This window comes from Octopus bimaculoides, chromosome 22 (assembly GCF_001194135.2).
Source record: "Octopus bimaculoides isolate UCB-OBI-ISO-001 chromosome 22, ASM119413v2, whole genome shotgun sequence".
In the NCBI taxonomy this organism is placed as follows: Eukaryota; Metazoa; Mollusca; class Cephalopoda; order Octopoda; family Octopodidae; genus Octopus; species Octopus bimaculoides.
The window spans coordinates 8,748,980-8,760,021 of NC_069002.1; the positions used below are offsets into that span (position 1 = coordinate 8,748,980).

The 11,042-nt window shown below is 34.1% G+C and overlaps 1 long non-coding RNA gene across 1 annotated transcript in view; it reads left to right on the forward strand.

Moving 5' to 3' along the window:
- Positions 1-4,020, forward strand: part of LOC106873807 (uncharacterized) — a 77,402-nt gene extending 73,382 nt beyond the window's left edge. Inside the window, exon 4 of the long non-coding RNA XR_008266573.1 lies at positions 3,652-4,020. This is a non-coding gene — a long non-coding RNA (uncharacterized LOC106873807). The remainder of the gene's footprint in view (positions 1-3,651) is intronic.
- The last annotated feature ends 7,022 nt before the right edge of the window (positions 4,021-11,042 follow it).

Sequence of the window (11,042 nt, forward strand, 5' to 3'; positions counted from 1 at the left end):
ATATATATATATATATATATATATATATATATATATATATATATATGTGTGTGTGTGTGTGTGTGTGTGTGTGTGTGTGATATATATATGTATATGTATATATGTATATATAATGTATATATGTGTGTATATGTGCGTATGTATGTATGTATTCATGCATATATGTAACTATTACACAAACATTTACATATACATACACATACGCATATGTGTGTGTATATATATGTATCTGTGTGTGTGTGTGTGTGTGTGTGTGTGTGTGTGTGTGTACATATATTTTACGATTCCGTACTGTTACTGTTTATCTCTCGCTCACATACATACATACATAAATACATACACACAAAATATCTCCATTTCAATATTTCATGTTCCAGCTGTAATTAAACTACCTCTTAATTATAATATAATGTCATTTTCGTCTAATGTACCCTTCGTAATGACCTTTTCATAACATTTCATGTTTCATTTATAATTAGTCATCCAATATATTAGACTATCGTGTTATTTACATTTTCATGTCCACATACAATATATACTTAAAATATTTAACCACACATTTGTGAGATTATATTAAACTTTCAACCTGATATTTCAGTCAGTACAGTTTTATTATTTCATAATTTAACTTCATATATTTTTTGACATTCCCCCAAAAAACAATTATCCTCGCTTTTTCATCAAATAAGAACTTTTTTTACCATCGTCTTCGTTGTCGTCGTCGTCATCATCATCATCATCATCATCATCATCACTATTATATCTATCATCGTAGTCGATGTCATTAGCACCATTATTATTAATTTTATTATCTCTTTATATACATAAATATAATCGAAATTCTAGTTTACACATTATAAATATCTATATCTATATTTCTATCTATAGATCTAGCTAGTTGTCTATATATGTTTGTGTGTGTGTGTCTGTGCGTATATATGTATGTGTGTGTGTGTATTTATGTGTACATATATATATATATATATATATATATATATATATATATATACAAATAATATATGAGTATATGCATATATACGTACATGTATGTACATACCTACATCTACATGTATATATCCTGGGTACAGGACGTTGAAAAAAAACGTGGACAAAATAATTAACAGAGTACAGAAAACACAGTGGCTGTGGCGAAAGAGGTTGTTTGGTGGGCAAGGCTGAAAGGCATGAGGACAGATACATTCCTCTTTGGTAGAAGTTTCATTGACTTCTTCAATGAGAGTGGAGTGGGAAGTGCTGTCTTCAAGTGAGTTTACTGAAAGGTGGGTGAAAGTTGTGAAAATGGCAAGAGTGGATGCTACCTCTCTAAGTGTAGACCTGTGAGTCGGAGAGAAGGAATTAGAGAGGGCACTTGCTCCTAGGGTTTCGGGGAAATCTCGGACAGTGGGGTTCCACGATTATCCCTAGAGGCGTTCCTGTATCAGGAGGGCCACATCTCAATCATCCACCCCCTTTAAATTTTTTTTTTTTAACCTTTGTCTACTATAAATATGTCCCTTCTTTTCCAGTGTAAACCGTATACACTTTATTTTTTCATTTTTTTAAATTTATTTATTATTTTATCATTTCATTATTATATGTAAACCTCCACACTTTATGTCTGTCTCTGTATTGTCCCCCTTATCTTTCGCCCTTGTGGCAAATAATTGAAATCATTATTATTGTTATTGTTGATGATGATGATGATCATCATCATGATGTCGTCATCGTCGTCGTAGTCGTTTTCGTTGTTGTTATTGTTGCAAAAGTTGTTGCTCTTGTTATTATTGTCATCATCATCTTTATAAATATTATCATTATTAATAGTAATTGAAGTGTTTTCTTTTTATACCTTTTTAGATATCATTGTTGTTGTCGTCGTTTTTATTATTACTAACGTTACTATTGTTGTTGTTGTTGTTGTTGTCATTATCATTACACCTACTTCCATTATATAAATATACACACCTAACAATGCCTGTTTTTTCCTTACTTTATCTAGGATATTTATATATAATAAATATAATAATATACATTGTTGGTGTTATTGTTGTTGTTACTATTGATACTCACCGAGTAGAACAAACACATCAACACACAAAACTTTCCCTAACTGATTTTCATTCCCTTTGTTTATTTTCGATACTTCGCATGAAGCAGATCTGTTAAATAATGTATAACTTCTTCTCGATGTCTGAAAACGAATCGGAACCAAATAGAATTATTTAAATCACTAAATAAGATAATAAATGTGTCTGTGATTATCTTAGTTATCAAAAGAAGATATAAATTAATAACAGCTCAATTCTGACGATATATAACCGAATACATTAAAATCCTCTCTTGCGATATGATTACAAACTTCACCAACTGAAAGAGAGGTTACAGACAGACTGGCTCAATGAACGAAATAATATAAAAGTGAAAGAAGCGAGATAAGAAAAATGTGATATCAACTCCACTTTAGTTTAATCAAATATCTACATGGTGATATTCATAAAGAAAATATACAGAATGCAGCAGAACAAGCGACTGCGATACGGTTTGGTTATTGTAATCTGCTTTTGTGACTGTAATACAGTTTCAAGACCGTAATGAGTTTTCCAGTCTGTAATGTTTCTTTCGTTAACAATGAAAGATCTTCTTCAACATTTTGACGAGATTTCAATACTGATAAATTCCTTTTCAAACCTGCGAAGTACTTTCAAGTCAACGACAAATTTTTGTGATGGCGTTGAGCTTTCAGTCTCTACTTGAAGCGGTTTCGTTCTATTACACTAATAACAATTCACGCTCTTGTAAGATGTGGGAAGGTCACGGACTTCATTTAGCTTCTTTTCTTAAACATCCAGCCTCGTTTTAATGAGTTGGTTGCCTATAGAACAAAGATGCACAAAAGAAAATTTGAAGTGGCTTTGTATCTACTCATTTTGCTACACATACTCTAGTAGTAACAGCAGCAGCAGCAGTAGTAGTAGTAGTAGTAGTAGTAGTAGTAGTAGTAGTAGTAGTAGTAACAGTAATTTAGCCCCCAAACAACTCTTATCATCATCATCATCATCATCATCATCATTATTATTATGTGAGAGAGCAGTGCATGCCATCAAAGTGACACTGGGGTAAAATATAGAAAGCCCAATATACCTATCATGACTACCTGTCTGATAAGGGTACCCTAGGCACATTATCATTATTATTATTATTATTTTCATTAACATTATTATCAATATCATTATTATTATTAACATTATTATTATTATTATTAATATTACAATTATTAAGGTGGTGAGATGACAGGATCGTTAGCGGCATTTGCTCCGACATTACGTTCTGTGTTCAAATTCCGCCGAGGTCGACTTTGGCTTTCATCCTTTCGGCTCTCGTAGCAAAAATTTGAAATAATAATAACCATTATCATTATTGTTGTTTTTGTTGTAGTTGTTATTTAGACCGATCCATCCGTTATCCAGTGGATCTATAATCAAAGATGATCCAGCCGTGATCACATGACTTCACTCCACACGCTATGACTCAACCTTCGTCTCAGTTTGTTACGTAATAGTAGCAAAGATATAGTTCGCAACCATCCTGTAAAAAGTGTAACTGTTATTGTTTCTTCAAAGTAATTTATGGAAGATTTCTGGTTTATTTCAGATCAAAGTTACAGCAGCAGCAGCAGCAACAACATCTGTAGTGACGTTGATGCTTGAGGGGAAGGAAGAAGGAGAAGAATTACATCTTATTGATGTTCTCAATGACAACGTCATTAATTTTTTTTTTTTAATGTTTGTTTATAACTGAATACTTCACATACTCTTACAAACGCATGCACACACGATACGTGTATATCTACACATATATATGTATCTCTGCATTCGTGTGCATCATTGTTTTATCTGCGTGTGTGTGTTTGTGTGTGTGTGCCTATGTGTGAGTGTATTTGTTTCCCTTATTAGAACGAATGAAGACGTTAAAGAATGTATTTTACGTTCATTTCTTCAATATTCTGAACAGTTGTATCCTATTCTTATATCCTTTTGTTCATGTCTTGAATATCAATTCTATAAAATAAACATAATCAAGAATACAGGCTTTAATGTTGACGTTTAGAGTTGAGGTTTTTTGTTGTTTTTCTTTTAATTCATGACCATCTTTCAGAATATAGCATTTTCATTATGAGGGAAATAAACTATTTTAGTCAATTAGCAGTTGGAAATTTCCAAATAAATATGGATAAAGTGAATATAAGAACTCACCAATTTTGTTCAAATTGCAAAAGGATATAATAGAATGTCATACTTTTCCGAGAGACATAGTTCACACCTCGTTTTGCCATGAAGTATGCTCTATAATAGACCAGTGTATGATACAGCTGGTAATATTATTAGCAGTTAAGGTTCAGAGATATTTCGTTAGCGAAATGGTAATGTTTTCCTGAGTGCATGAATATATACATAGGCAATACATTGGCATTAACATGAAACATTTCATCTTATATTTTTGATTATCCTTTCAATGTTTTGAGCTCTTGTTCATTAGTTCACGTTGAGAATGCATGAACTGTTATACAAATTCGAAGAGTGATTACAATCGATTGAATGAAACTCAATTTTCATCTGGAATATATTTTATCGATCTTGGAATGCCGAAAGGCAAAGTTAATTGTAGCGCAACCTGAACGTCGAATGTGAAGATAAATTACTAAATAATTTTGTGTTTGATGCTCAAGCACAAAATTATCTGCTACGATTATCATATGATATATTGTTTCGGGCTGTGTCTAGAGTAAAAAAGAATATTAAACCTGATATAGATTAAGGCAGCGAGCGAGCCGGATCGCTAGCACATTGGACACTATGCCAAGTAGCATTTCTTCTGCTCTTTACGTTCAAATTTCACCTACGTCGACTTTGCTTTTCATACTTTTGGCATCGACAAAATAAAACACCTAGTTGATTGAGAACTGAAATCGATGTAATCAAGAATTCACCTGCCCTAAAATTACAGACAGTGTCTCAAAAATTAGAAACCAATATATATTAAGCTGAGAAAATGATGCGTTGGTTATGATTGGATTGGATTGCGCAATTAGATTTAGCAACCTGGGGTTTAACAACTTCGACAATGAGAGGAAAAAAAAACTACATAAAAAGAAATAAAACAAACAAATACAATAAGGTGATAATCACCAATGAAGAAAACGACTTCATTTGTCTTCGTTTATTTGTTTCTTTTTTTTTTTGTAATTGTTTAATATACTATTTTTACTTTAGAATCTAAAATTAATGAGAGAAGAAAAAATAATAAAGATTATTATGAAAATGTCTTTTATTCTATAAATTAAAAAACAAAAATTTTACTTTTTTTTTCGTCTTAAAACTAAAATATTAACGATCAGACTTCCATCATTGAATAACTATGACCTTACCACCGACTAACATTATTATTGTTGTTGTTGTTGTTGTTGTTGTTGTTTTCATATCCGTGTTGGTTTTCCTGTTTTCGGAGTTAAAATTGTGTCTTTTGGTTCTGTTTTCTTTCAATTTTGGTTTCTTTGGTAAAATATTTCGTTGATTCCATTGTAGTACTCTAATTTGTTAATTATACATTTGTTTAATATGACAGAGGTGCATGACCTATTGGTTAAGGCGTTACATTCCCGATCATGCGATCGTGGTTTCGTATTCCCAGAGCGGGTTGTTGTTTTCTCGTTATTTAACATTATCCCAACCCTCGCAGTTGTAGATGGATAATCCTGTGATGGACTACATTTCCCATTCGGGTATGGGGCGGTGAAGTGGAAATTGGCTTGTCCGATTAGCCAGCGGGAAGGCATCATTCGAAAGCAACAAGGATGCAAGGAAGAAACGCATTGTGACAAGAGGTGTATGACAACAACCGACAGCTTGGTCGACGCACAGACGATTAGTTTATTTTTAACAGTTTTTATTTGCTTATTCTTTTACTTGTTGTAACCATTTGACTGCGTCCATGATGGAGCACCATCTTAAAGTTTTTTAGTCGAAGAAATCGACACCAAGACTTATTCTTTGTAACTATAGTACTTACTCTATCGATCCCTGCCAAGTTACGGGGACATTAACACACCAGCATCGACAGTCAAACAATGGCGGGGGTGGACAAGCACACATACACATGCATGACGGGATTCTTTCAGTGTCCCTCTTCCAAATCCATTCACAAAGCTTTGGTCTGCCCGAGGCTATAGTAGAAGACACTTGCCCAAGGTGCCACGCAGTGGGACTGAACCCAGAACCATGTGATTAAAAAGCAAGCACCTTACCACACAGCCACGCCTGCGCCTACATAACTACTTAGTTATAGTTATAGAACTATAGAACTTCTATTATAAATTTGTAGTAAAAAGCGACTATAATATTGCGCTTCATTGAGCCATATCAATGTGACATGGAGGCGACGAGCAGAATAATTCTATTTCATGGAGCTTATCTTCAGGCAAATCTCATATAATAGGAAGAAAGAAAAAGTAAGAAAAACTGTACACACACTAATGAAATTTTATTTAAATATATTGGTGTCTCTAATTAATGATTGTGATATAATTAACAGTATGATACCCAATGTCAAGACGCATATCTGTTGCCGTATTAGTCCGGTTCGATGTAAATCAATCCTCTTAAGAAGCTGAGGTCAGTGATTCAGCCTGCAGGATGCTTGTGTAATTTCCAAGTTCATTAGCGTTTATTGCTCATTAAAAATTGATATCTCCCTCCTTCACTCCTTCTTTCTCTATCTCTCTGTCTCTTTCTTTCGCACGCCTGCGTTCTCTCTCGCTCTTTCTCCATCTCTCTCTTTCGCACGAGCGCGTTCTCTCACTCTCTTTCCATCTCTCTCTCTCTCTCTCTCTCTCTCTCTCTCTCTCTCTCTCCTTTTCCATCTCGCTTCTTTCCATCCATTGCTCTCTTCCATTTCTTCTCTTTCTTTCTCACTCTCTCTCTTTCCCTCTCTTACTCTCTCTCTCTCTCCGTCACTCTCTTTCTCTTTCACGTGCTCTCTCTTTCCTTCTCGTTCTTGTTCTCTCTCTCTCACACACACACGCGCGCGCTCTCTATCTCTCACTCTGCTTTTCGCTCTCTCTCTCTCTCTCTCTCTTTCTCTTTCTCTCTCTCTCTCTCTCTCTCTCCCAACTCCCTCTCTTCCCATTTACACCCATCTTTCCTCCTCTCTCTATTTTCTCTTCCTCTCTTTTGCTTTTCTTCTCTTTTTCACTCCTCCTCTCGCTTTCTCTCTCCCTCTTTCTCACTTTCTCTCCCCCCCTCTCTCTCTCTCTCCTCTTCTCTCTCTTCCACTTTCCTCCTTCTCCTGTATCTATTTCACTCTCCCGTCTCTCTCTCTATCCCCCTCTCTCTCATTCATGCAGACAAGCACACACGCACGCAGAGACACACACACATATATACACACAAACACACACACAAATATATTTCGGAATTAAACACCTCTCTGCACTATATATGTTCTTAGACATCTCCAAGAATAACATTTAAAAAAACTTTACCAAACACAAATTTTCACTTCTTAAATCACATTTCCGTTCCATACCATATTCTATATTTCTGTTGAGTCTACAATTCAATTCGTGTAATCTTGTAAAGAATCCAAGATGGAAACAAATCAATATTTCTTTTTTGTATTTGGTTTACAAGATTCCTGATGTGAATTCGTGTCTTGAAACAAATTCAGTTGGGTTTGGGGAGGATCATTACACCAATAATAATAGCACACGCACGGGTTCAATTCCACTTCTGTAATGTTGGACATATATGAGCTGCCTTCCAGCCGAATTAAAGGATTTAGTGTCGAGACTTGGAGGCGATGTATTCATTAACTAAGTGTAGCTGTCGGGTGGTTATTTTGATATTTAGAAAGCAGAACACAGTGTCCTTCGGCAGCTTGGTAGCCTGGTTAGCAGCAATTATGAAGTAGAATTGAACCTGTGCGTGTGTTATTATTATTGGCGTAATGACCTCCCCAACATACAACAAAACCTTTATTGTTGCTCGCTATTCTTTTAAAATTTTCGCACAAGACCAGCAAGTTCGGGAGACGGAGTAAGTCGATTACATCAACTATATATATATATATATATATATATATTGAAATAAGAGCCATGACGCAATCCTATATGTTAATAAAACTTGTTTATTATCCTATGCGCATTTCGATGCAAGATCCCGACTTACTCTTGTCTGAGATAATAAATTAGGGCCTCCCATCTCTTCAGGGCCAAGTTACATTAATTCACAACAGACTACATTATTATTTGTATATAAATTACATGTATATAGAGAAGTTCTAATCAGGTTGTTTCGATGTGAACATATTGAAACTGCTTGCAATATCGGTTAAGAAAACCGTTATATAGCAGAGTAACTAAGTACAATTGTTAACCTAGGATATTAAGTGACGACATGCTTTCGACGCTGTTTCATCAAATAAGAAAACCGTTAGAGGTTTAAGAAGAAAAGAAGTGAAAAGAAAAATTACCTATTATAGATCTTGCAGAAATACAAATTAATGGTCAAAGGGAGGTAAGTCTAGCAAAATGAGGTTTTTGATCTACATAATTTTCATCAGTGTGATTAACCCTCTCAAATAACTATAATTATATTTATTTTTAAATTCAAATTACGACAAACGTATATAAACAAATGAAGTTTGCTTTTAGAAGCGTTGAGATGTCTTAGAAAGTTAAAGAAGTGATTTTAAGTTCTCAATCGCAGAATAATGCTAATGATATAGCCTGAACAGGATAAACTACCCCTATTTTGCAGAGAAAAGTGTAAGTGGCTAGCTGTGGACTCGAACTCACATCCCCGTGATTACGCGTCAATGAGGGAGGAGATCAATGTGATACTAGCAGCTAGAAAATCATTCACTAAGTTCAACAACAAAATTCGGATTCGCAAAGACACCTCCAGACGCACTCGACGCTCCCACGAGGAGCCCCGACTCGGCACAAATCACCGACATTGCACGCTCGCACATCCCTAATGAAATGGCAGATCAACTCCCAAATACTAGGGAAGGGGGGAGGGTCCACACAGGGACGACTGTCTGCTACATCCCAGGAACAGCTCCAGCCAACAAGCACAAGGGGCCAAGAATAGACCAGCCAAGCTCCTTCGGAGGTTGGGAACGGGTACAACCTTTGAAAATGACACATCACTAGCTAACCCTCCAGACGCATATATAAATATAAATATAAATATAAATATATATATATTTATATATATATATTATTTAAAAGAGTTCCAACTCTGTCTTTTATATTTTATTTATATTCTTATAAAATTAAATGGTAAAATGAAATATGAAATGAAGTGTTGAATGTTTTATTGAATATATGAAATATTGAGTATTAAATATAGAAAATCAAATATATAAAGAAAATCAAATATATATACATATATATACACATAATTATGGATATGCCCTTATCTCTTATCTCTCGGAATGTCCGGATAACTATTACAACATAAGATTCAGTAAACTGGCAATCTGCGCCTGACGACGAAGCGGATTACATCATAAATTTTGAAATTATATTTAAACTCACTCATTATATGGATTTTTTTCATTTTGGATATGTGCATACTCTCTAACCGATTCTCCATTCCTTTTCCTCACAAACACACACACACACACAAACACACACCCTAAAACGTAGGGTAAAAACCAGATATTACTTAATATCGATTTATTACCAGGAAGCTAGCACATTTAAAGAATCAGAGAGATTCAGAAAAAATATGAGATCTTAGGGGATTAAGGTATATTTTTATATATATAAAGTTGACCAGTAAAGTGGACATTTAGTATGCTAGAAATAGACCACATGTTGTGTCTACTAAGACCTAGTAGTTCTCAAAAGAAATTCAGCGAAATACCAAACCGTAAGCGAGCAAGACATTGAAAATTACATAGAGAACTACTAGGTCTTAGTAGACACAACATATGGTCTATTTCTAACATATATATATATATATGTCTGCCTGTCTGTGTAATATTTTTCATCTAGCTCTTTGCTAATCAGCTCACACAAAAGAAGTATTTTCATTTTATCAACGAAATACTTATTTCTATAATTTCTATAAAATTTTATTTCTGTAAATTGACTTATTGCTAATACCAGTGGATTAAAAAAATATCTTTTGTAAATTCTTTTTGAAATTAAATTAACTATTGTTAGAACTTCTACAGAACGGTCTATATAAACAACAAAATTCTAAAACGACTCTTTTACGTAATATACCTTGATGAAGGTATGACGTGACCATATATATTTCTTTGAGCATGAGACTTACAGTACGTAGCAATTCTTTATGAACAATTATTCGGTACATGCTGTGTTGATGACATAATTCTATTACTCTAAAGCTCATAGTTTTTTCACTTTTATTGATCTTTCCACTAAACAATTTGTTCTTATAATTTCGAAGCATATATTCCCATGATTATAATGTGTTCGTGTGCATGCGCCTATACATACATACATAGAAGAAAGCTACTTCGAAGACTACAGATCCAATCCATCATGGAACCGTAAAAATCTGTAAAACTTTTCAGAAGTTTATCATTTAAATAAATATGGGTATGTCTAGATATTCAACTATATGCATGATAATACGTACATAAAACATACAAATCTGCACTTACATACGTACATACATACAAAAATACCCTGTTTATGTTGTTGAAATTCCAATGAAGGGGCCTTGGATCTAGGTTAGAAAGCGTTTCTTTCTCAATTGACAAGAAATCTTGTTATAAACTGAATAATGACATAGATAGGTTTCTTTATTAGCCACACAGGGCTCAACACAGAGGGGACAAAATACAAATGTAGAGTTTTTCTTTTCGAGGGGGTCGAAAACAAAGCAGAAAAAAAACAAAAGTGGGGACAACGATGAAAAAAAAACATCGCAAAACGTTTGGGGTATTTACAAAAAATACGAAATAATACAAAAAATTCCCAATAAATGGGGAGGTTATCCGTGGAA